At 39.8% G+C, this 25,348-nt stretch overlaps 1 protein-coding gene across 2 annotated transcripts in view; it reads right to left on the bottom strand.

Moving 5' to 3' along the window:
* TLK1 (tousled like kinase 1) overlaps positions 1-25,344 on the bottom strand; it is a 154,345-nt gene extending 129,001 nt beyond the window's left edge. Inside the window, exon 1 of one of the 2 annotated variants that reach the window (XM_006083149.3) lies at positions 24,973-25,344. The gene's annotated coding sequence lies outside the window, so the exon portion shown is untranslated. Of the gene's footprint in view, positions 1-2,671; positions 2,691-24,972 lie in introns of those variants that run through there. The other variant, XM_023744986.1, reaches the window with a different exon arrangement.
* Positions 25,345-25,348: the final 4 nt, after the last annotated feature.

Below are 25,348 nucleotides of genomic sequence, written 5' to 3'. Positions count from 1 at the left end.
GGCGCTCATCTCCGAAATTCTGTTTCTTCCTAATGTTGGCCGCCAGCCCTTACAAAAGAAACAGAATTTCCAGAGGATGAGACCCAGAAATCAGGATTTTAAAAAGATTCCCAGGTGATTCTAATGTGCAGCCAAGGTTGAGAACCACTGAGCTAGAAGTTTAACATTAGAGAATTAGGCAAAAAGAAAGGCAATACCTCTCTTGGGGCAAGTACAAGTCTCAAAGACTGGAAACTCCTACCTTCTACAGAGACCTAACTCAAAGCAACCAGAATGTGGAGCAATTGATGCACAAGGATGTGGATGAAAACAATAGAGTAACTAGCTAGCAATTAGTGAAGGCTGACAGCTGGGTGTGACAGCAATAGAAGTGACCAAAAGTTTAATGGGGAGATGAGGGAGACAACGAGAAGGGGCCAAGACCAAAATCATCTCCCATGGTCAGGGAAACTGAGCACAGGGCTTTAAGAGGGCCCAGATGTTGAATTCAGCAGAGTTCAAAGCAGCTATTATAAATATGCCCAAAGAACTAAAGAAAACCATGTTTAAAGAATTAAATGAAGGTACTATAACAATATCTCTTCAAATAGAGGGTAGCAATGAAGAGACAAATTATACAAAACAGTCTAATGCAAATTCTGAAGTTGAAATGTACAATAACTGAAAAGAAAAATTCACTAAAGGGGCTAACAGTAGACTGGAACTGGCAGAAGACTCAGGATTAGTCCTTCTTGGCTATACCAGGCAATAATTCCAATCTACATGAGAAAAATGAGTGCCAGCAAAGACAGCGTAATTGTATATTTTTTCTCCTTTCTTCTCTTAACTGATTTAAAAACAACTGCATATAATTGAATTGAAATGTAATATATTTCACAATAATAGCACAGAGGAGGCAGGTGGAGACAAACTTGCCAACTTAATTGGAATAAGGAAATGATATCAGATGGTAAATCAAATCTGCAGGAGGAAATGAGAACCAGCAATGATAAATAAAGTTAGTACAAAAACTATGTATGAATATGTATGTTTTCCTTTCTTATCTCAATTTCTTTAAAAGACTTAACATTAATTAATTACACAATTAATTGGGGTTTGTAACTTATGGCAATATGTAGAACAAAAAAGAGGTGGATGTGTTAGGGGCAAAATAGAATATTGGAGACTAGCAAAGGTTATGAGAAATATTAATCATGCTCTGTTAACCATGCGTGCCTTGTTCTGATTAAAGAAAGGACATTCTAAGCTGGCTGGTAGTTGCACGCTCCAGGAACCTGGGAGTCAACCTTGGACCTGGGAGTCAACCTTCCAATGCAATCCATCTGCCTATTATCATAGAAAGATTAACAACCTTGTTGCCCCCAAAATGGAGTCCCACCCCAGCCTGCATTGCCTATTTCCCCATGCCTATAATACCCATTCTTATTCCTTTTGCCTACTTCCCCATGTAATTTTTGTCCTACCCAATATAAGCAGCTGGCTTATGGGGGGGGTGCCGAGCAGATTTTTGTGGATGACCTGCTGCTCTTCCATATAGCCAACATTACTGGAATAAATGCTCATAAATGATTCAACCCTGTCTCTGCTTAATTGGCTCAAATAGTGATAAGCAGCCCCGACTCATTGGTTGACTGGTTTCAGTTGAAGTAGAGCTATATAGGAGTAAAGTTTCTATGTAAAGTCTGGTAAGTTAAAATGTATAATGTAAACCCTAGAGCAGTGATATTCAACCTTTTTCATCTCATGGCACACATAAACTAATTACTAAAATTCTGCAGCACACCAAAAAATATATTTTGCCGATTTTGACAAAAATATATGGAATAATTTTGATTCGTTCACACCGAGCAGCTATTATTGTGTTGGCTATTGCCATTTTTTTTTTTACAATCTAAGGGAAAAAGACGTCAGTGTCCCTGACTAAATAGGCAAGTATTGTATGTCCTAAAAAATTCTTGCAGCATACCAGTTGAAAAATGCTGCCCTGGAGCAATCACTAAGAAAATAACTCAAAAATAGTTTTACACTTATTAAAGAAATTAAAAGGTTACACTAGAGGAGTAGTGGATATTGCACTGACAAGGTCCCAGGACCAAACTGGAATTACAACTAAAATACAAAAACACTTCCTGAATAATCAATGGAAGACTCGTTGGAGAGAACCCTAATAACTGAGGACCAAAAGTGGAGACCGCATAGAGACTGGTTGGAAGGGTGGAGACAGCAACTGAAGTTCCAGAGAGATATCTTAGCTGTGGAGGTTTGCCACTGAGAACTCTGGGATCTAATCCCCAGTCTGGGCCCCCCAGCAGAGAGCACCAGAACTGAGAAGGGTACTCACATAACATCTGGCTGTGAAAAGCAGCAGGGTTGCCCTTTTGGCTCAGTGGATAGAGTACTGGCCTGCAGACTGAAGAGTCCCAGATTCAATTCTGGTCAAGGACACATGCCGGTTGAGGGTTCGATCCTTAATAGGGGGGGTGTGCAGGAGACCGCCGATCAATGATTCTCTCTCATCGTTGATATTTCTCTCTCTCCCCTTTCCCTTCCTCTCTGAAATCAATAAAAAGAAAAAGGAAAAAAAAAGGCAGCAGGGTTGCTGTCACACAGCTGGAAATGCAGGCAGTCTCTTAAAGGGCCAATGCACAAAATTCCCTGTGGAGCCACTCACCTTGTGCTCCAACAGAGGGAGAGCAGAGTGGACTGGAGCTGTATGAGAAGTCAGGACCAGGGCTCAGAAGGCAGACACTCCAGTTTCCAGTGCTGAGTCATTCCCTGAGGCTGCAGAGGTCATCTTTCTCATGTAGATATTTGCTATACAAGTGACCTTGCCAAGGGGTAAGAGAGTTGATCCACCCTATTGAAAAACACCTTGCCCCTGAGGAAAATTCAAGACAAAATCCTATCAGTCTGTAGACTGAGGTGGTCTCTGAAGGCTTTGAATCTTTGCCTAATTTAATTAGTCAGAAACAGCGTTTTACACTGTCCTGCACTAGAGGTTGAGAGGCATAGAGGATCTACTTAATATAGTCACAAACCCAAACAGGCAGCCAAAATGAGGAGACAAGGAACCCCCCAAATGAAAGAACAAGAGAATTGTCCAGAGAAGAGATAAATGAAGTAGATAAGAAATTTATCTATATAGAGTTCAGAATAATGATGGTAAAGATGCTCAACAGCATGAGAAAATATATAGTAACTATGAAAACAGAAATAAAGAATGACATAGCACAAATAAAGAACACATTGGAAGGAATACACAGCAGATTAGGAGAAGCTGAGGGTCATATCAGTGAATTAGAAGATACAGTTGAAAAAAATCACTCAATCAGAGAACCAAGAAGAAAAGAAAAACAATTAAAAAACAGGAGGACAGCTTAAGGGAGTTGTGGGACAATGTGAAATGTAACAATATTAGAATAGCAGGTGTGCCAGAAGAGGCAGAAAGGGAGAAAAGGATAGAGAACGTGTTTGAAGAAGTAACGGCAGAAAACTTCCCTAACCTGGTAAAGGAAAAAGTCACACAAGTTCAGGAGGCACAGAGAACCCCAAGCAAGAAGAACCCAAACAGGCCCACATCCAGACACATCATAATTAAAATGCCAAAAATTAAAGACAAAGAGAGAATCTTAAAGGCAACAAGAGAAAAGCAAACTGTTACCTACAAAGGAGCTCCCATAAGGCTGACTGACACCTGATTTCTCATCAGAAAACTCTATAGGCCAGAAGGGAATGGCATGAAGTACTCAAGATAATGGAAAGCAAGGATCTGAAACCAAGATTACTATATCCAGCAATGCTATCATTCAAAATAGACGGTGAAATGAAGAGCTTCCCAAACAAACAAAAAAGGCTAAAGGATTACATCACCACCAAGCCAGCATTACAAGAAATGCTACAGGTACTGCTGTAATGAGAAGAAAAAGAGAGAGAGAAAACTAAGCATATAGAATTAAAATGGCAATAAATAAGTACCTATCAATAACCTTAAATGTAAATGGCTTAAATGATCCCATCAAAAGACATATGGAAGCTGAATGGATACAAAAACATGACCCAACTATATATGCTTACTACAAAAGACCCACCTCAGAACAAAAGACTCACACAAGGATGAGAATGAAGGGATGGAAAAATTTTTCCAAGCAAATGTTAAAGAAAAAAAAGCTGGAGTAGCAATACTCATATCTGACAAAATAGACTTCAAAATGAAGGCCATCAGAAGAGACAACAAAGATCACTACGTAATACTAAAGGGATCTATTCAGCAAGAGGATATAACCCTGGTAAACATATATGCACCCAATATTGGAGCACCTAAATATATAAAAAAAAACTTCTAGAGGACTTTAAGGGAGAAATTGACAACAATACAGTCCCCTGATAGGAGGGGACGTTAACACCCTGCTGACTTCACTGGGTAGATCCTCCAGACAAAAACTTAACAAGTAAACAGTTACTCTAAAGGATACACTGGATCAAATGGATTTAATTGACATTTATAGAACATTTCACCCCAGAGTTGCAGAATATACATTCTTCTCAAGTGCACATGGATCATTCACAAAGATAGGCCACATGTTAGGACACAAAACATGTTTCTATAAGTTCAAGATTAAAATCATATCAAGCACTTTCTCAGATCAGATGGAATGAAATTAGAAATCAACTACAGTAAAAACACCCCAAAACATTCAAACACATGGAGGCTAAATAGCATGTTACTAAACAATGAATGGGTTACCAACAGGATCAAGAAAGAAATCAAAAACTTCCTGGAAACAAATGAAAGTAAACATATAGCAACCCAAAATCTCTGGGACATAGCAAAAGTGTCCTGAGAGGGAAGTTCATAGCACTACAGGCCTACCTCGAAAAACAAGAAAAATTAATAGTAAACTAAACCTACAACTTAAAAAACTAGAAAGAGAACAACAAGAAAAGCCCAGAGTAAGTAGAAGGAAGGAAATAATAAAGATTGGAGTAGAAATAAATGACACAGAGACTAAAAAATCAGTACCAAAAAAAAAAAAAAAAATCAATGAAACCAAGAGCTGGTTCTTTGATAAACCGTTAGACTCATCAAGAAACAAAGAGAACCCAAATAAATAAAATCAGAAACAAAAGTGGAGAATTAACCACTGACACCACAGAAATACAAAGGATTGTAAGAAAATACTATTAACAACTATGTGCCAACAAGCAGGACAATGTGGATGAAAGGGGAAAATTCCTAGAAAAATACAATCTCCCAAAACTGAATCAGGAAGAATCAGAAAACCTGAATAGGCCAATAAGAACTGATAATATAGAAGCAGTAATCAAAAAACTCCCAGCAAACAAAAGCTCATGTCCAGATGGCTTTACCAGGGAGTTTCACCAAGCATTCAAAGAAGAACTAACACCTATACTCCTCAAACTATTCCAAAAAATCCAAGAGAAAGGAACATTTCCCAGCTCTTTTTATGAGGCCAGCATTATCCTAATACCAAAACCAGATAAAGACACTACAAAGAAAGAGAATTACAGACCAATATCCCTGATGAACATAAATGCTAAAATCCTCAACAAAATATTAGTAAAACGGATCCAGCAACATATTAAAAAGATCATACACCATGACCCAGTGGGATTTATTCCAGGGATGCAAGGCTAATACAATATTTGCAAATCAATAAACGTGACACATCACATAAACAAACTGAAAAACAAAAATCACATGATCACATCAATAGATGCAGAAAAAGCATTTGATAAAATCCAACACCCATTTTTGATAAAATCTCTCAACAAAGTGGGAATAGAGGGAACATATCTCAACATGATAAAGGCCATATATGACAAACCTACTGTCAACATCATACTCAATGGGCAAAAACTAAAACCATTCCCCAAAGAATAAGAACAAGACAGGGATGTCCGCTTTCACCACTCTTATTCAACATAGTAGTGGAAGTCATAGCCACAGCAATCAACCAAGAAGAAGAAATAAAAGGCACCAAATTGGAAAGGAAAAAGTAAAAGTTTCATTATTCGCTGATGGCATGATATTATACATAGAAAACCCTAAAGACTCCACACAAAAACTGATAGATTTAATAAATGAATTTGGCAATGTAGCAGGATACAAAATCCACACCCAAAAATCCATAGCTTTTTTTATACACCAATAATGAGTTCTTAGAAAGAGAAACTAAACAAACAATCCCATTTATCCTTACAACAACATAAAATTAAGATACTAAGGAATAAACTTAACCAAGGAGGTAAAAGACTTGTACTCGAAAAACTACAGGACATTGAAAAAAGAGATTGAGAAAGATATAAACAAGTGGAAGAATATACTGTGTCCATGGATTGGTAGAATCAGTATCATTATATATCCATACTCCATTAGGCAATCTACAGATTCAATGCAACCCCTGTTAAAATACCAACGGTGTATTTCACAGAACTAGAACAAATACTCCAAAAATTTATATGAAACCAAAAAAGACCCCAAATAGCTGCAGATATCTGGAGAAAGAACAAAGTTGAAGGAATCACAATACCAGATATCAAGTTATACTACAAAGCCACCATAATCAAAACAGCCTGGTACTGGCACAAGAACAGGCATAAAAATCAATGTAACAGAATAGCGAACCCAGAAATCATCGACCCAAGCCATACACTCAATAAATATTTCACAAAGGAGGCGAGAGCATAAAATGGAGTCAAGACAGTCTCTTCAATAAATGGTGTTGGGAAAATTGGACAGATACATGGCAAGGAAATGAAACTAGACCACAACTTACACCATACACAAGAATAAACTCAAAATGGGTAAAACCTAAATGTAAGCTGGGAAACCATAAAAATCCTAGAAGAAACCATAGGCAGCAAAATCTCAGACATCTCTCGTAGCAATATGTTGAAAGATACATCTCCTAGGGCAAGGGAAACAAAAGAGAAAATAAACAAATGGGACTACATCGAAATTAAAAGCTTCTGCACAGAAAAAGAAACCATCAACAAAATGAAAAGGTAGCCCATTGTATGGGAGAATATATTTGGCAATGATACATCTGATAAAGGGTTAATATCCAAAATATAGAAGGTACTCATACAACTTAATAAAAGGAAGACAACCAATCCAATTAAAAAATGGGCAAAGGACCTAAATAGACACTTTTCCAAAGTGGAGATAGATGGCCAAGAGATATGTGAAAAAAATGCTCAAGGTCACTAATCATCAGAGACATGCAAATTAAAATGCCAGCGAGGTATCACCTCACACCTGTCAGAATGGCTACCATCAATAAATGACAAGTGCTGGCAAGAATATAGAGAAAAGGGAACCCTAGTACACTGCTGGTGGGAATGCAGACTGGTGCAGTCATTATGGAAAACAGTATGGAGTTTCCTCAAAAAATTAAATATGGAACTGTCATGTGACCCAGTGATACCACTTCTAGAAATATATATCCTAAGAGACCCCAAACACCAATCAGAAAGAATATATGCACCCCTATGTTCACAGCAGTACAATTTACAACAGCTAAGATTAGGAAACAGCAGATGAGTGGATAAAAAAGCTGTAGTACATTTACACCATAGAATACTATGCAGCAGTAAAAATGAAGGAGCTCTTACCCTTTGAGACAGTACGGAGGGACCTGGAGAGTATTATGTTAAGTGAAATAAGCCAGTCAGAGAAAGACAAGTATCACATGATCTCACTCATATGTGGAATCTAATGAACAAAATAAACTGTTGAACAAAATAGATCCAGAGACACAGAAGCATGGAACGGACTGTCAAATCTCAGAGGGATGGCCAGGGGTGGTTGAGTGGGTGGGAAGAGATTAAGCAAAGAACTTTTATGCATATATGCAGAGCCCATGGACACAGACAATAGGGTGATGAAGGTCTGGGGTAGGGGGTGGGGGAGGGTAATAAGGGGTCAATGGGAGAAAAAAAGGGTACAATTTCCTCCCTTCTCACTTTTCCTTTTTAGAGAACTTGACTTCGCAGCACTGGAAAAGGTTGCTCTATGATCCACAAGGGAATAGTGCTACCGTGGTTTCTGAATTTCCAGTTTCTAGTTCAGTCCCCTTGAGGTCTGATTGGGTTCTAAGGGATACCCAGTTCTCTATCCTTCTAATCATAAATCTGTTTTGCTTAAGCTTGCTTCCAGCAACCGAAAGCACACCTTGATATATAGTATATGATGCAACTATATTATAGTTGTTCTGTTTACATCCAAAGTTGAAAGCTGGCAATTCATCTTATTTTATCTGATCCACAAGGTTTTTAAAAGTATAAATTACATGTTACAAATTATAATCTTCCTCACTACACTGTGACCAAGCTCCTAGAAGGGAGGGACTGTATCATCTTATATATCTTTTTTTTCCCAGTGCTAGGCTCCAGGTTCAGAAATACTTACTGAATGAATAAACAATGCCAATAAGGTTTCTACAAAACTCTGACGCTCTGACAATTGATTCATCGCTGAGAAGCAATAATAGACTTTAAAATCCTAGTTAACCTATTAGAAAACATTAATGACAATACACGTTAAATAACATCAAAATATTCATCTCCTTTTGCCCAATTAACCAAATCATGTAGTGCTTTAAAGCATTATTTCTGCATATCAAAGATAAAGCACAAATACTGCTAATACAATCTACTAGTAAGTGCTTGGTGCTTGTTTAAGTATTACAAGCACGTCTCATAAATTTGGTCAATTCTCAATCCATTAAAAATTACAAGAACTAAAATGATGAAAGTAGCGATTTAAACACCATTTGAAATCTGCCTGTCAGACACAACTCTGCTAGAATTCTTCAACAGGCCAGGGAGACAATCCATGTCAGTCAAGTATGCTCTGGCTATCAGGGACCTTCATCCAGATAGTACTCTTTCCCTATTCTTACCATTTAAACAAAGAAGAAAAAAATTAAATTGTAAAGAACCATTATATCTACATATAATAGTTACAGTTAACACACACTGACTGGTTAATATGCCACAAATTTCTTATTTAATGCTCACAATCTTGTGAAGTAGTTACTATTTATTATCCCATCCTACAATCAAGAAAATCTATAGATGAGGCACTAAAGTTACTATACAGTAAGTGGCAAAACCCAAACTAGAATCCAAGTCTAACAAACATGTGCTTGTAACTATTACTTACATTTTGTTATGTTACACTAACCTTCTAATGTTTTCACATAAGGTATCGATATCCAAAAATTAAGTATAATGCTGTCAACTAGGTCAGAGTAGGGAGATACTGGGAGGCAAGAAGAATAGGGGCCAGGGTCTTACAGGGTGCTGCCAGTCATTATCCTTCTGGTTCTGTTGTTGTTTAAAACTATAAAATAGAAAGTTTATATAGTGAGAGTAAGAAATGCCCAGAGAAATTATAGGAAAGCATTTGGTAATTTAGATTGGACACATGTTCGGTATAAGGTTTGCAACTCTTTGGTTAAGGTCGAGGCACTGTGTTAATAATATTTAAGCCCAGTAATTCCTAGGGTGAGTTAACCTCTAGGTGAAAAAAATGCATGCCCGTTTCATGCACTGATGGTATATGAATTGAGTACAATCCTTCAAACAATAACCTGGCGACATTTATCAAAAGCCCTAAAATCATTTTATACTTTTGGCCTTGTAAATTCCATCACTGGTAGTTGACTTAAAAAACCAACAACAAACTTTTACTCAAAGATATTAATTATGCCCTGGCCGGTGTGGCTTAGTGATTAGAGCACCAAATGGTCGAGGGTTTGATTCCTGGTCAAGGGCACATACCTGGGTTGCAGGTTAGATCCTAGCTTGCTAGGGTGAATGCTGGAGGCAACGGACATGGATGTTTCTCTCTCTCTGCCACCCCGCTTCTTACCTTCCTCTCTCTAAAAATCAATGGAGAAAATATCATGGGGTAAGGATTAACAACAAAAGATACTCATTATATCACTGCCTACAACAGACAAAAAATTAAAAAAAAAAAATTAAAATAAATAACCTAACTACTTATGGAAGTAGTTGTTTTTGTTCAACAGGATCCCTTTTCTGAAGAAAACTGTAGGGAGTGGCTACAGGGTTAAGCCTCGGACTGACCTGTTGGCAAAGCCACAAGTCCCAGCTTAGAGGGCACAGCCCTCTTAACATAATTAGGCTTCACCTTATGACACTCCCTAGATCAGGGGTGGGCAACCTTTTTGTGAGTGCGTGCCCAAACCAGCAAAATCTCTGACTCAAAATTCTTCTGCATGCCAGCCCTAATTTTTTTTTCTTTTAAATTAAATCTTTATTGTTCAGATTATTACAGTTGTTCCTCTTTTTTCCCCCCATAGCTCCCCTCCACCCGGTTCCCACCCCACCCTCCGCCTCATCCCCCCCCCCCACCACCACTGTCCTCATCCATAGGTGCACGATTATTGTCCAGTCTCTTCCCGCATCCCCCACATCCCTTTCCCCGCCCCCAAGAATAGTCAGTCCACTCCTTTTCTATGCCCCTGATTCTATTATAATCACCAGTTTATTCTGTTCATCAGATTATTTATTCACTTGACTTTTAGATTCACTTGTTGATAGATGTGTATTTGTTGTTCATAATTTGAATCTTTACCTTTTTCTTCTTCTTCCCCTTCTTAAAGGATACCTTTTAGCATTTCATATAATACTGGTTTGGTGGTGATGAACGCATTTAGCTTTTCGTTATCTGTGAAGCTCTTTATCTGACCTTCAATTCTGAATAATAGCTTTGCTGGATAAAGTAATCTTGGTTGTAGGTTCTTGGTATTCATCACTTTGAATATTTCTTGCCACTCCCTTCTGGCCTGCAAAGTTTCTGTTGAGAAATCAGCTGACAGTCGTATGGGTATTCCCTTGTAGGTAATTGACTGTCTTTTTCTTGCTGCTTTTAAGATTCTCTCTTTGTCTTTTGCTCTTGGCATTTTAATTATGATGTGTCTTGGTGTGGTCCTCTTTGGATTCCTTTTGTTTGGGGTTCTCTGCGCTTCCTGGACTTGTAAGTCTATTTCTTTCACCAGGTAGGGGAAGTTTTCTGTCATTATTTCTTCAAATAGGTTTTCAATATCTTGCTCTCTTCTTCTTCTGGCACTCCCATAATTCAGATTTTGGTACGCTTGAAGTTGTCCCAGAGGCTCCTTACACTATCTTCATATTTTTGGATTCTTTTCTCTTTTTGCTTTTCTGGTTGGGTATTTCTTGCTTCTTCGTATTTCAAATCTTTGACTTGATTCTTGCGATCCTCTAGTCTGCTGTTAGAACTCTGTATAATATTCTTTATTTCAGTCAGTGCATGCTTAATTTCTAGTTGGTCCTTTTTCATAACCTCAAGGGTCTCACTAGATTTCTTGAGGGTCTCACTAAATTTATTGGCGGTTTCTAGAAAATTCTTGAAAAACCTTATAAGTGTGGTTTTGAACTCTATATCCAGTAGTTTGCTTTCCTCCATTTCTGTCATTTGTGACCTGTTTCTTTGTCTCCATTTTTTTATGCTTCCCTGTGTTGATAGAGTGGCTCCCTGTGCTAGGTGTCCTATAGGGCCCAGTGGCTCAGCCTCCCCAATTACCTGAGGTGGACACTCTTGGTGCACCCCTTTGTGGGCTGTGTGCACAGTCTTGTTGTACTTAAGCCTTGATTGTTGTAGGTATCACTGGGAAGAATTGACCTCCAGGCAAACTGGCTGTGAGAATCAGCTGTGTCTGCAGTGGGAGAACTTCTGTGCTGGAGACACCCTTCTGGGGCAAGACTTGCTTCAGTGGGGCTTTGGTGCTCACTGAGTCTGCCCCCTGAGTGTGTCCCTTATGGATCTGAGGAGTTGTAATTGGATGGTCCCACTCTGACTACTGGGTACACTGGCTCTTGGATCTAAGGAGGTGCTAATTTAGCCTCTGCCTGAAGCTACCCAGCAGAAGCTATGGAGAGATCTGCAGATTCCTCTTCTTTGTTTGGGGTTCGGAGGTGCCCAGATGAGGCCCAGCTGTGAAGCAATGCAAGCTGCTGTGGGGCCTTGGGCCTTCTTTTAGAAGTTCTGGGTCTCTCTGACCCAGCTGCAGTTTGTTAGGTAATTTTCAGATTGCAAAGGGCCAGGCCTTTCATATGCAAAAGCCTCTGCCGAAGCTGGGGTGGGGCGGGGCCTCAGGGGATCAACAGGGTGGAGCAAAAAGCTATGGCTGCTCCTCAGTCCTACTCTAAGAGGCCCCGAGTCTCAGTGTCCCGGTAATTGCTGCAAGCACTTCTGAGAGAAAGCCGCCCTCGAGTTCTGACCGATGCCAGACAGTCCAGTTTCTCCCCGTATGAGTCTGGGTCCCCAGAGACTCGCCTGGAACTGGAGTTCAGAGCCGTCGGGAGCTTGAGACTGCCTCCCGATTGAAAAAGACAACCGTGTCCTCAGTTGCCAGCCCTTTCCACGTGCGCTTCTGTACCTCTGCACTTTACTTCTGCACCTCCTCTGAGTCTCAGTGCGCTTTTCTCATTCCTTATAGTTGTAGAATTTCCACTCAGCCAGCCTTCCTGTGTTTCTGGGCGATGTCCGTTTTGTCTTTTAGTTGTATTTTTGAAGTGGTTGTGGGAGGCAGCAATTTCCGGTGTTTACCTATGCCGCCATCTTGGTTTCTCCCAACCCTAATTTTTTGAGAACATGTTACCCCTACTTGATATCTCTTAAGGTGTATGAATGTGAAGAACCTTGAAGAAATAATAAAATTCATTTGAGCGACAAAAACACAGTATATAATGATGAAAAATACATTTATTTTTTAATGTATACATGTACACTGATAGTCCGACAAAAAACTTTATGACTCCGTTTGATATTATCAGTGGGACTTTTGCTGCTGCATCACTGATGACAGAGATTTTACATCAGGTTTATATTTCGTGACCTTCAGAGATATGCACGAGCTACTACTTTCATCCGTCCGGCTACTCCTATTACGAGACTTAACAAAATTCATCACTGAGAACAAAGATTCACAAGCGTATGTGGATGAAACCAAAACACTGGTCGGATCTAGGAAGGCAGAGAGAGTTAAGGCAGAGGCATAGAAATTGCTCTTCCCCTCTCGTCAATCCATGTCTATGGTCTTTAAGATAACTTGTTATGTAAAATTATTTATTTATCTAAGATGCACCTACACTGAATTTATCTGAAAAATAAAAAAGTTGATATTAAGAAAAATATTGTAAATGGAAGATTATAAAAGAGGGTTTTGCATACCAGCAAAAGTTACTGGCGTGCCATGTTTGGCATGCGTGCCAGGGGTTGCCCACCCCTGCCCTAGATCTTATCTGGATAGCTAATGGGCTGTGGGAGATGCAGCAAGTGCTGTCAAAACAAGTGAAACTCACAAGAACATTGTAACTATGGTGACCACTACCTTATTTACCTCTGGCTATAAAATAAAGGCTCAGCTTGCTGTCTGGGTCTCTCTCTGTGGCCTCAGCCAGGCACAGGAAGATCCACCTAGACCCAGCTTGTTCTTTGTCTGTCCTTTCTACATCCTTCGCCCCCGCCCCGCGGCTCACGGAACCCTTGGCTGAGCTTGCCCGGAACAGAAAACTACCACTCACCTAATCTGTCAATAGTGGCTTTTTGTGGGTTCCTCAACTCACTCTACTGACAGCCATAATGGCTACCTTGCCATACACACTTCATCACCCAGGTCCCAATGACTGGTTAAGAAATTGACAATTAGAGTACATTATAGCATCAATCTAGAATTGACATGTGGACATTAGAAAAGAGAGGTTAAACTGTCTTTCAAGTGTAATTGCTAAGCTAAAAGGTATGTATCTGCAACAAAAGGTATGTATCTGCAACTCCAGAAGCAAGAGACTAGAAGAACCCCAAAATGGAGACAAACAGGCTCAAAGAAATTATTTGAGATCTTGGAGCTAAGCTGTTTCTAAAGCCATTTCATCCTCTTCCATACAAACATCTCTGTTATGTAAACCAATAAAATACTTTCTTAATTTACCAAAGCTTGTATTAAGTTTTTATCACAGGTAAGCAAAAGAATCATGACTCACACACTACCTAAAAAAAAATATGGTTAACTAAGTAAATTACAGTACATCCATTCAATGGAATAACACTGACAGAATAAACAGTAACTGTTATTTAGGATGTACTCAGGTGCCTAGTCTGAATCCTGGCTCTGTGACATACTCTCTCTGTGTCCTTGAGTATGTTACTTAATCCCCATTAGTATGTATTTCATGATTGCTAGAAGCAAATGAGCTACTATTTACAAAGTGCCTTGAACCGGACCTAACAATAAGTACATGTATTTTTTTTAAATAAATGAAATAAATTTTTAAAGTAACGAAGTTGACTAAACCATATAATTACAGTGATTTTTTTAAAAACCTGTTAACAGAAAAAGGAAAAGCTGTATTTTTTTTAAAGAAGCAAGCATGCACAGTTTGCCAAAAACAAAACAAAACAAAAAACCATGCCCCAGGTATCATGAGACAAGATGAACTAACTGGCTTCACACAAATCCCTATGACCTTCCCCAGTGGCACTATATTCACCTAAGATAGAAAAGCACATACACAGTTAGGTAAGGAATCATGAAATCAGACAATGTACCACATTTAACAATACCAGCACTTGCTAGGTTAAAGGTTAAGAATGTAAACCTAGAAGTTTGTCATTCTCTGCAGATAAGGCACAAATTTATGAGTACAACCAATTCTTGATAATACATATAAATGAACAAATATTACAAGTCATCCCCTCAAACTACTTGCAGTTGGATTTTACTGCATCTTTATAGAATACTAGAGCCCTGGTGCATGAAATTCGTGCATGGGTAGGGTCCCTAGGCCTGGCCGGCGATCAGGGACTATCGGGGCCTTCCAGCTGCTGGCTGAGACCTTCCTAGTTCCACACCGCCCCCTGGTGGACAGCACACATCACAGCGAGCAGTCGAACTCCCGGCCGGTCAAACTCCCAAGGGGACAATTTGCATATTAGCCTTTTATTATATAGGATAATCATTTTTACCTAAATATAGGTATAGCATCTTCAAATTCACAACATTTCAGGCCTAATATTGAAGCCACATTGAGATGTTTCACATCCTACATCAGCTCCTCTATATACCTTTCCACACTATGCTTTGAATTCCTATCAACCCCTTCAAAATCTGATTCTCATTATATTTACTAAATAATCATGTTACTAAGGGATTTGTTTTGTGTGCAATGAAGTAACTAAAACTACGTGTTTAAAAAAAAACCTGTTTATAGATGAGTTTACAGATTGAGCTTCAAGCCTCCTTTCCCTGCCCATACTGAATACAAAGAGTCAAATATATCAACTAAAGCATCTCAATTCTGTTCAGAGCCTTGTTCACCAGATTATAAAGCCTCCACAATAAGTAGACTACTCCTGTATGGACATTGGAAAATTCTTGTTCAAATTCTGTTTACTATGGCTATGGTGGTCTTATAAGGCCAAAATACAGGGTGTCCCAAAAACATGTATACACACTTTAACAGCAGATAGCTCAATTGATGTTTCTTTCTTTTCAGCCAGACTAAGTTTTGTACAAAAGAAATTCATCCTAAAATGCTACTGGAAGTTTGAAAACACAGTTGAAATACAAACATTGCCTTTATAATTATTCAAAGTGTGTATACATTTTTGCGGGGACACACTTTAACAGCTGTTAACCCACTCAATTTTCACTCCTTTTCAGGTTTAACTGATTTGAAATAATGGGTGAAACTAGACTAAGCTTTGAACAAAGAAAATTTATTTACAAGACTTTTAATGGGGATACATAAAAGATGAAATTTATGGCACAAAACCGGCACCAATTGACAAATTGAGGGCACACAAACACTGAACAAAATGATTCTTGACACTTGGGATTCCACTGCTTCGTGTCATCAACAATGCCTGGACCAGAACCGTCATGAGTTTGAAAACAGGCATTGACAAAATAATAATAATAATAATAATAATGATAATAATAATCCTTTCTGTAGATTTTTTAAATTCTGAAAATGAACTGTATTGTAATAAACATTGACTTTATAATCATTCAAAGTGTGTATACATTTTGGGGGGACACCCTATATATATTAACATAAAACAACATTCAAATTCAGATTAAATAAGAAAATAAGATCTTTCATTAGTGTACCTCTAACATTTCCCATGAAAATACTAAACATATCTGAAAATATGAAATATAAGTAAGATTTGCACAGCTGGTACAAGTTTCTAAATTGGGTTGTTTGGTTTGGGGTTTTAATGTGTGCGTGATTTTTTAATCTTATCTTCACACATGTGTAAAACTCATGTAAAACAAATTTAACAAAATTTTAGAGGTAAACTGAATGAGCCTAAAAGAATGGTTAGCAAATTAAATTTGCTAAGGAAAAACAACTAAGATATTAGCCAAAACCAAATTTCTGTATGTTAGGCAATATATCCTATTAGTTAAAATGCAGACTTGGTTCAAATCTGAGTACTAACATTTATTTACTACACTGTGTCACTCTGGGCAAGCTTCTTCACATTTCTGTGCTTCCATTTCCTTATCTATAAAATGAGAATAACTGTATATATCTCACAGTGTTATGAGAACTAAATAAATTAATATGTGCAAACAATAAATTTCAGCTATTAGTTACTGTTATCCATACCTCTTTAAAATATAATGTATATGATGCTTACTAAAATAATCATCTTCCTGAGTCTTAAATAAGTACATATTAATATATATACACATATATACACACATATACACACACACATATATACACACACATATATATATAGTATCACTCCATTTTAAAGAAAACTTAACAGTCTTCAACAAAACTTTTTATTGGATGCCAATTCTATAGAGGACATCCTATCTACTATGTACTGAGAATGTAGAAATGAACAAAACACAATCTCTGAATTCAAGACCTTTCTGTCTAGTAGGCAAGATAACTAAAACTATAATCAAAAGGAGCATCTTGGAGGTGCTATGAAATAATCCTATAGGACACGAAGGAACAGAGGCACCTAACTCAGGGGGGCAAATACTCTAAAAATAATTTCTGAGGAGCAATCACCACAATTCACTTCAGAGCACTACACTGTTGTTTATGTGATTTATATAGTTTTTAATGTAGTCAAAATAGTGTTTTAGAATGTAGATCATTAAAAAAAACAAGATCACCCACCACACTACTTATCATGCTCCTAAACTTAAAAATCTTTTGGTAATAATGAAGATGATTATCTTAACAAACCAAATCATAGCCCTAAAAAGGTAACACTGCTTCTTCAAAAACATTTCTTTCACCTGTATACAAACTTTTCTCGTTAATATTGGGATTAACGTCGAAAGAGTAACACTTTTCAGCTGACAGAGACCTTTGAGAGCCTTAAATCCAAGCCCCTCATTTCACAGATGAAAAGAAGCCGCAAGGTATAATGGGAAAAGTACTAAGTTGAGAGTCAAACAACTGAATTTTGGTCCCAACTCTCTTACAGTAAAAGCCTGAACAAATTATCTAAATTTCCTCATCTGTAAAATGAGAAGTTTGGACTCACTTGCTTCCAAGGCCCCCTTCATTTCTGTAATTCTCACTTTATGAAACTGAAGCAGAGATAAGCAACTTGCTCAAGGTTACACAGCCAGTTAATGGCAAAGTAGAGACTACACTCGAATTCCAACTACAATCGATGCACTTTCTCATCTGTACCACACTACTTCTTCTACTTTAGAACACTATTCCTCTAAATTATTCTAAGATTTTTTAAAAATTATTAACAAGGATGAAGAATTTTATAAAATTAAATGACTTATTCCTATTCCTTCTATAGAAAATAAGCTTTAAATCGAAATGGAACAAATACAAGTCTCCAGCTATGTGTCATTTAATTTATTAAGTTGACCTCAAGAAAGCTATGGGAATTTATGTTTAACTTCCCACCACCTAAAATCTAATCTTTCATTCCAACTCACAGAAGAGATTATGTCCCATATAAAATTAAAATGTGAATTGTTGCTCTGGCCTGGTGGCTCAGTTAGTTAGAGCGTCCCAAACACCAAAAAGGTTGTGGTTTCATTCTGGGTAAACTGATAGAATTTCCATCCCCCTCCCCCCTCCCACCTCCCTCCCTTTTCTTTCTTTCTCTTTTCTTTTCTTTCTCCTTTCTTTTCTTTCTTTCTCCTCTCTCGTCAATAAACATATGCTCGGTGAGGATTTAAACAAAGAGTGAATTGTTATAGGTAATAACAAATACTACATGTATTATCTATACTAATAAAAGGGTAATATGCAAATTGGTCATGACGCCCTCACAGTCATGACCAGACATGCTAATTAGTCATGACCACTATGCAAATTGATCATCACTCCAACACAACGAGAGGGATATTCTAATTAGCCCTGATATGCTAATTAGTCATGGCCAGTATGCAAATTGACCATCACTCCAACACACAAAGATGGCCGCCCCCATATGGCCACAAGATGGCCTGCAGGGAAGGGCAGTTGGGGGCAACCAGGCCGGCAGGGGAGGACAGTTGGGGGCGACCGGGCCGGCAGGGGAGGGCAGTTGGGGGCGATCGGGCCAGCAGGGCAACAGTTAGGCGTCGATCAGGCTGGCAGGGGAGTGGTTAGGGGGTGATCAGGCTGGCAGGCAGGTGAGTGGTTGGGAGCCAGCAGTCCTGGATTGTGAGAGGTATGTCCGACTGCTCGTTTAGGCCCGATCCCTTGAGGGGTCCCAGATTGGAGAAGGTGCAGGCTGGGCTGAGGGACACCCCCCCAGTGCACAATTTTCGTCTATATAATCCTATCTAATAAAAGACAAAAATGGTAATTGACCGTACCTTCGCTACGCTTCCCATAGGCTAATTTGCATACATAGGCGCCAAGCGACGGAGCGAAGCTGGCTGGCCCCAGGCAGGAGCAGCGAGCGAAGGCCGGCGTGGCAAACGAAGAGCAAAGAGGGAAGCCCGCCGCGCCGGCCTCGGCCATGCCCCCGGGGCCCGGGCCCCTCCCAGCGAAGAGCGAAGGCCTGGGTTCCGGGCGCTAGAGGAAAACTGGTGCCAGCAGCCAGGGGAAGGGGCCCCTGAGGGGCCCCAGACTGCGAGAGGGCACAAGCCGGGCTGAGGGACCCATCCGAGTGCACAAATTTTTGTGCACTGGGCCTCTAGTCTATATAATAAAAGCCTAAGCGACCATTATGGCGGAATGACCGGAACAACCAGTCGCTATGATGCACACTGACCACCAGTGGCAGAAGCTCAACGCAGGAGCTGCCCCCTGGTGGTCAGTGTGCTCCCACAGAGGTAGTGGCTGCTCAACCACAAGCCTCAAGGCTGGCGAGCGCAGTGGTGGTAGTGGGAGCCTCTCCCACCTCCGCAGCAGTGCTAAGGAGCAGCGAGCCGAGTGGTAAGGAGCAAGCAGGTGGGCAGTAAGGAGCAAGGGATCCTGGATTTTGAGAGAAATGTCCGACTGCCGGCTTAGGCCCCATCCTCTTGGTGAGGGGTCCTGGGGTCCCAGACTGTGGGAAGGCACAGGCCGGGCTGAGGGACCCGCCCCCCCAAGTGCACAAATTTCGTGCACTGGGCCTCTAATTCTCTAAATAAGATGAGAATTAAAATTCTTTATTTTACTTATGTCTTTTAATAAGCATTTTTAAATTCAAGAGATCAACTTAAATACTTTTCCTTCATGTGTCCTCTTTTCAGACTCTAGCTTTAAAACCATTAGAACATTACTTCTGCAATCACATAAACAATTACAAATAAAAGACTATAAAGACTGTTGATAGTTTCTATCAAAATTGAAAATTAGCCCCCAACAGTATGCTAAATTTCTGTGCCCAAATATATTACAATGCTACTAAACTATATCATAAGCAGTATCTGATTCCCTAAAATGTCTTCAAAGCTTATTATATTTCACAGGGAACTCAGAGAGATTTCAGGAAGACTGATAGTGTCGGTTCCAGAAAATACAGGAAAAATCTCAGAGGAAAGTACAATAAAAATGCAAAATAGTAATAAAGTCAACAATAGCTTCATACTACTGACTTCGGAGAATATTCAAAAACATTCATGGATATATAAGTACAGTTTAACTATATTTAGGGATTTTCAAGGAATCACAGAATGCTTACATTTTTTAATTGGATGGGACCCTAAGTAACTTAATCCAATAGCACCCAAAATAAGAATCTACAGAATTTATCTCTGCCTCCCCCTAAAATGTCCCTGTAGACTGCTGTAAATTCTTACAGCTAAATACTTCAAGAGGCAGTTCTTTCCACTGTTGTATAAGTCTAGCTGCTATACAGTCTCACATTCTTGTCAAAAAAATTATACTGAATTCAATATATGCCTTCTGAACCTCCATCTGCTGGTCTATCTTCTAAAATAACAGAATAGCCTGGATGGCATGGCTCAGTGGTTAAGCATTGACCTATGAACCAGGAGGTCAATGGTTCAATTCCCGGTCAGGGCATATGCATGGGTTGTGGGCTCAATCCCCAGTTGGGGGCATGCAGGAGGAAGCCGATCAATGATTCTCTCTCATCATTGATGTTTCTCTCTCTCACACATGCACTCTCACTTCCTCTGAAATTTATGTATTTTTAAAAATAAATAAAAGAATAAATGTACTCCCTTTTCTATTTGTGCTTGAAATACCTGAATGGAAACTAGCTTATTTCCCACCCTTTAAGTAGACTCTTCTTTAAGCTAACTGTATAGTTCACAGTTTTCTTGTGGGCCCTATAGATATTTCTGGAATGCAATGTAACCATTGCCACTTGTCAAATTTTGGTATAATATTAAAAATGAATATATACAACTTCTCAAAAAGCTATTAAAATACCTACTTTTTCCAACTACATATCTACGTGAAACTGGGATTAGCTTGAAACAATCACAACAGACTTGAAAACAGAAGCAAAATCCAGCTATCTTCTAGTAAGCCAGAAATTAAATTGATTTGTAAAAATATAAAACAACTAGAGGCCGATGCACGAAATTCGTGCACTGGTAGGGTCCCTAGCAGCTGCCACTGCCAGCTGGGGCATCCCTGCCTTCCCCTGGCAGGCCCCGCCCCCTGGTCAAACTCTGGACGACCTCCTGGTTGAGGGGACAATTTGCATACTACGCTTTTATTATATAAGGATGCCACTAGTTTCACTAAAGTTTTTGTTTTAGAATAGTTATTCTAAGTTTAAAAAATTGTTAACATGTTATTTTTATATAAATTAATAAATATTTTGTAAGTGATTTCATTTATAACATAGTAAATATCAATAGACACAACCCATATAAACAAAATCTCTTTGGAGTCCTCAATAATTTTTGAGAGTAAAGAAGTCCTGAGACCAAATAGGCTAAAGCAAGCCTACTTCTCAGGGGCAGACTCCCAGACTTCTAACTATCCTGGGTTTCTCTCTCTAATATGGAAATGTGCCTCTGAAACTGTATCCATCTTGATACCTGGGAATTCATATGTATATGCAATTCCTGTTAATATTAGTGAAATGTAAGACTACAACTTCAGGATAAATATAAAGCCCTAGAGAGGATTAACACCAGTTTAACTTGCATGCTAGTTGGTCAAAAAGAAAAATACCTACCTACAGCATATCCATGAGCTAGAATCCTTAAACACCCAACCCTATCATCTTTCAGCTAGTGACTTCAAGAAATTAAAGAGCCATCTGGTACACCTTTATTTTTAACATCTCCCTACAGATATTACTGTCATCTGGAGTCAAATACTTTAATTCTCCTATTTAAGGGATGCAGTCTGTAAATATGGAAACAGAAAGCAACAGTTTAATTATGCTGTGATATTATCTTTTTAACCAAACTATTTTCACTACTTACATAAAAGTAAAGCAATCTATTCATATCTGGTAAGCTGGAACAAAAAAAATATAAATCTTTGTATAATTATTGACTCTTAGCAATAACCCATTCAAAAGTACCCATGTACTGATATGCAAACAAAAACAAAAACCAACTGCTCATCTAGCCAATGTGACACTAAGTTTTGAGACTTCAACAAAGTAAAACTGACCTTTATTTGAAAATGTACTTAATTTATTAACTGCCCACCTCCTTAATCACACAATTATGAAAAGACGAAACAGAACAGAGATCACAGGTTTAAAAGATCCAACATGAAATCAGTAACTACAGAACTTCAAGACTGATAAAGAAAAAGTCTTGGGACTTTGGGACTCCCAAGGAAAAAAAATCTACACTATATTACACAAATTTCTAAATTCTAATAAATTCCTAAGTCTTACAGAGTATTAAAAATAATCAGCTTATAATCTTTTGGTTTCAAATATATCAAAACTTCAAAATAATTTTTACAGTTACTTATGGCACATCTCTAAAAATAGCCCATTTTCAAAGTTAAGTTTGCTTAAAAGTTCAACACATATAAATAATCTTTATATGTGTAAATATTCATGTGTGCATCTCTTAAGTTTTTAAAATTTCCTATTATACATTAAATTGGCTGTTTTTCAAGAAATAAGGTTTGTTCTCTCCTCATACATACACTCAAGTTCCATTTATAGTAACAATTTTTACTAATAGTCACCAAAAGTCAAAAGTTCTCTCAGATAACATTAATGTAAACAACATATTAAATGTATACCTGGGAAAGATGCTAAACACTTGTTAAAAACTGAAATCTCACTCAATAGAAAACATCTCCATCTTGATACCTGCGTCTTAATATGTGCTATTCCTGTTAGCATTAAGTGAAAGCTCAGACTTTAGCTTCAAGATGATAATATAACCTTAAGAGGAATAACATAGTTTTAACTTACATGTCAGTTGGTCAGAAAGAAATATACCACTGTGACCATACAGGTACTTGAGGTGAAGTATAACTTTCACAAAAACATGTCCTGTTATTTCATTAATTATAGAGAATCTCACTAGTTTAAGTTACATAAAAATCTGATAATCTAAACTGCTGGGAAAATTCTGGTTATTTGGAAGTTCAAACTAAATTATTCCAACCCTCAAAATTTTCAAACATCAGGAAAAGTGCAGAATAATAGAGAAGTTTTTGAAACTAAAGTTGAAGCAACCTCAGAAACCCACAACCTCGATTTTGCAGCCCCCAAATTACTAATACTGTAACAGGTGTTACAGATAAACAATTCAACACTATATCCTAAGTATCTAATACAGCAGCTAGCTTACAAAAATGACTCAATAAATATGTGAGAAATGGATGACCGAATGAAAAAAAGGTAAAGCCTTAAAAAAAGGAGTCTTTCCCAATCATTAAACTATCATTCATAACACTATCAGTAACCATCTTAATGAAACTACAGACAAAAGTAAAAGCTGAAAGAGCCAGCTGCTATATTTACAAAATAGATTTTTAAAACATTCATTTACAAATTTTCAAATGCAAAAAAAAAAATATGCACTGAATTTGAGTTAGTCAATAAATAAATTTTATCTTCTAATAATCAGAACTCAGTGGTGGGGGTGAAATGGAAAGAGGAAAATGTCTGTCAATGTATTCAGCGTGTTTAATGGATGCCATAAATCAAACCTTACCATGAATTTTCTAGAGCAAATTCATGCCAATCTTTGAGCCTATTGTCACTTTCACACATGCTCGCAGGAACAAAATGACAAAGAATGCTCTGCCGGAACCAGTGGATTCAGGGCACAAAAACGCTTGATTAACAATTGTCAGGGCTTTTAGTAAAAACAGAAAATATTTTCTAAATAAATCAACCCCACCGATTCCTACATAAATCAAAGCTCCTGGTGTCTTGAAATGATCCGCTAGACTACTGGACTGCCAGACGGTTGCTTTTGTGTGTGTGTTTTAAAGGTGGCTACAATCTCCTTGTGTGACACAACTGGGAATGAACAACCCATTTCCCAGTTGCTGACGAATGCCGCTCAACGTTTTCCAGACAAAAGAGCGTTAAACGCGACTCCATGCACATTGATTCTTCCCCCTTAAATGCGTGCTCTCCCACATCTCATTCTCTGTGGTATACTTAAAGTTAAATGCAGCAAGTTGGAATTTCAGCCGAAAGCACTCCGGTGTCTTCCTAGCTGGGTAACTGCTACATCTGGCGGCGGCACACTTGCATGCAAGAAGCCAAAAACTTAGAAAACAATTGCCACCGATCGGGTGCGCGATGCAGGCACCTTTACGCAGCTATTTCCCACAAAACCCGCGACCCTGTCGGAGAAGAACAGTAGCCTCCTTGCAGCGACGAGATAACGTGCAAACCCGGGGAGGTGATGGCGAAGGAAAGTTGCAACCCTCGGAAGGGGTGGCGTTAAAAGCCCGTCCCCGTCTCCCCCCCCATCCCCCCCCACAGTCTCTCCTTTCAATGGCTCCGGGGAGCCAGGCAAGGGATCAAAGTCGGCTTTGATAATTTCGGCGGCGCTCCTGCCAGGGCAGAGACCCTGCCGGCCAGGGCCACCCTCCGGGTCCTGAGCCGCCGCGCTCGGAGCGAGGACCGCCTCTCGGGGAGGAGTGCGCGAGGGAAGGGGAGGGGGCTCGGGATGAAAGCTTCAGCGGGAGGGAAAACCCACCAGAGACCGGAGGCCAGGAGGTTAAGAGTGCGGAGTGTCCTAGCAAATGGAGCAGAAAGGGGCTCGCGTCCGGGGGGAGGCTTCCCAGCCCGGAGGACCGGCTCCGGGGACCCCCAGGCGAGTGTGTGCGCCGCGCCGCGCCCCGTGCCCTCCAGCCGGCGCACAGCCCCTCGCCCGTCCCCTTCGCCACCCGCGAACCGCACCCGCCGCCAGCCCACCACCTCCCCGGAGCCCGGCGCCTCGGGGCCACCTCGCCACCATCCCCCACCCCGGGGTCGCGGGGAGGAGAGCGGGGGGCGCGGGGGCCCCGGCGCGGGAGGGGAGGCCCTCGAGCGGGCGCGGGCGCAACGCCACTTACCTTCCCTGGGCCTCCCGGATGCTGGCGTGTGATTCAGCAGGGGACCTGGCCGCCGCCGCCGAGCCCGGGGTTGGAGACGTGGAGAGCTGGGACCAAGATGGCGGCCCCTCCAAACTTCCACTGCTACTTTGAACACTCATCAAGCTACTTTTCTTGGGAACCCGGCTCCCCCCCATGCGACGGCAGCGGCGGCAACGTCACCGTCACTCCGCCTTCCGTCATGGCCGGGGCCCCCTCTGAGGGTCGAGCCGAGACCCCAGGTCAGGGAAGTGGAGAGGCGAGGGGATGGGGGTAAGCAAGCTCGAGGAGGGGTGAGGTGGCCGAGGTGAAGAGTTGAGGTGGAGGAAGAGGGGACGGGGAGGAAGGGAAGGGTGGG

This window comes from Myotis lucifugus, unplaced genomic scaffold, assembly GCF_000147115.1.
Source record: "Myotis lucifugus unplaced genomic scaffold, Myoluc2.0 scaffold_5, whole genome shotgun sequence".
NCBI lineage: Eukaryota > Metazoa > Chordata > Mammalia > Chiroptera > Vespertilionidae > Myotis > Myotis lucifugus.
Note: the sequence above shows the minus strand (reverse complement) of the source record. Positions and strands in the feature narration are given on the sequence as shown.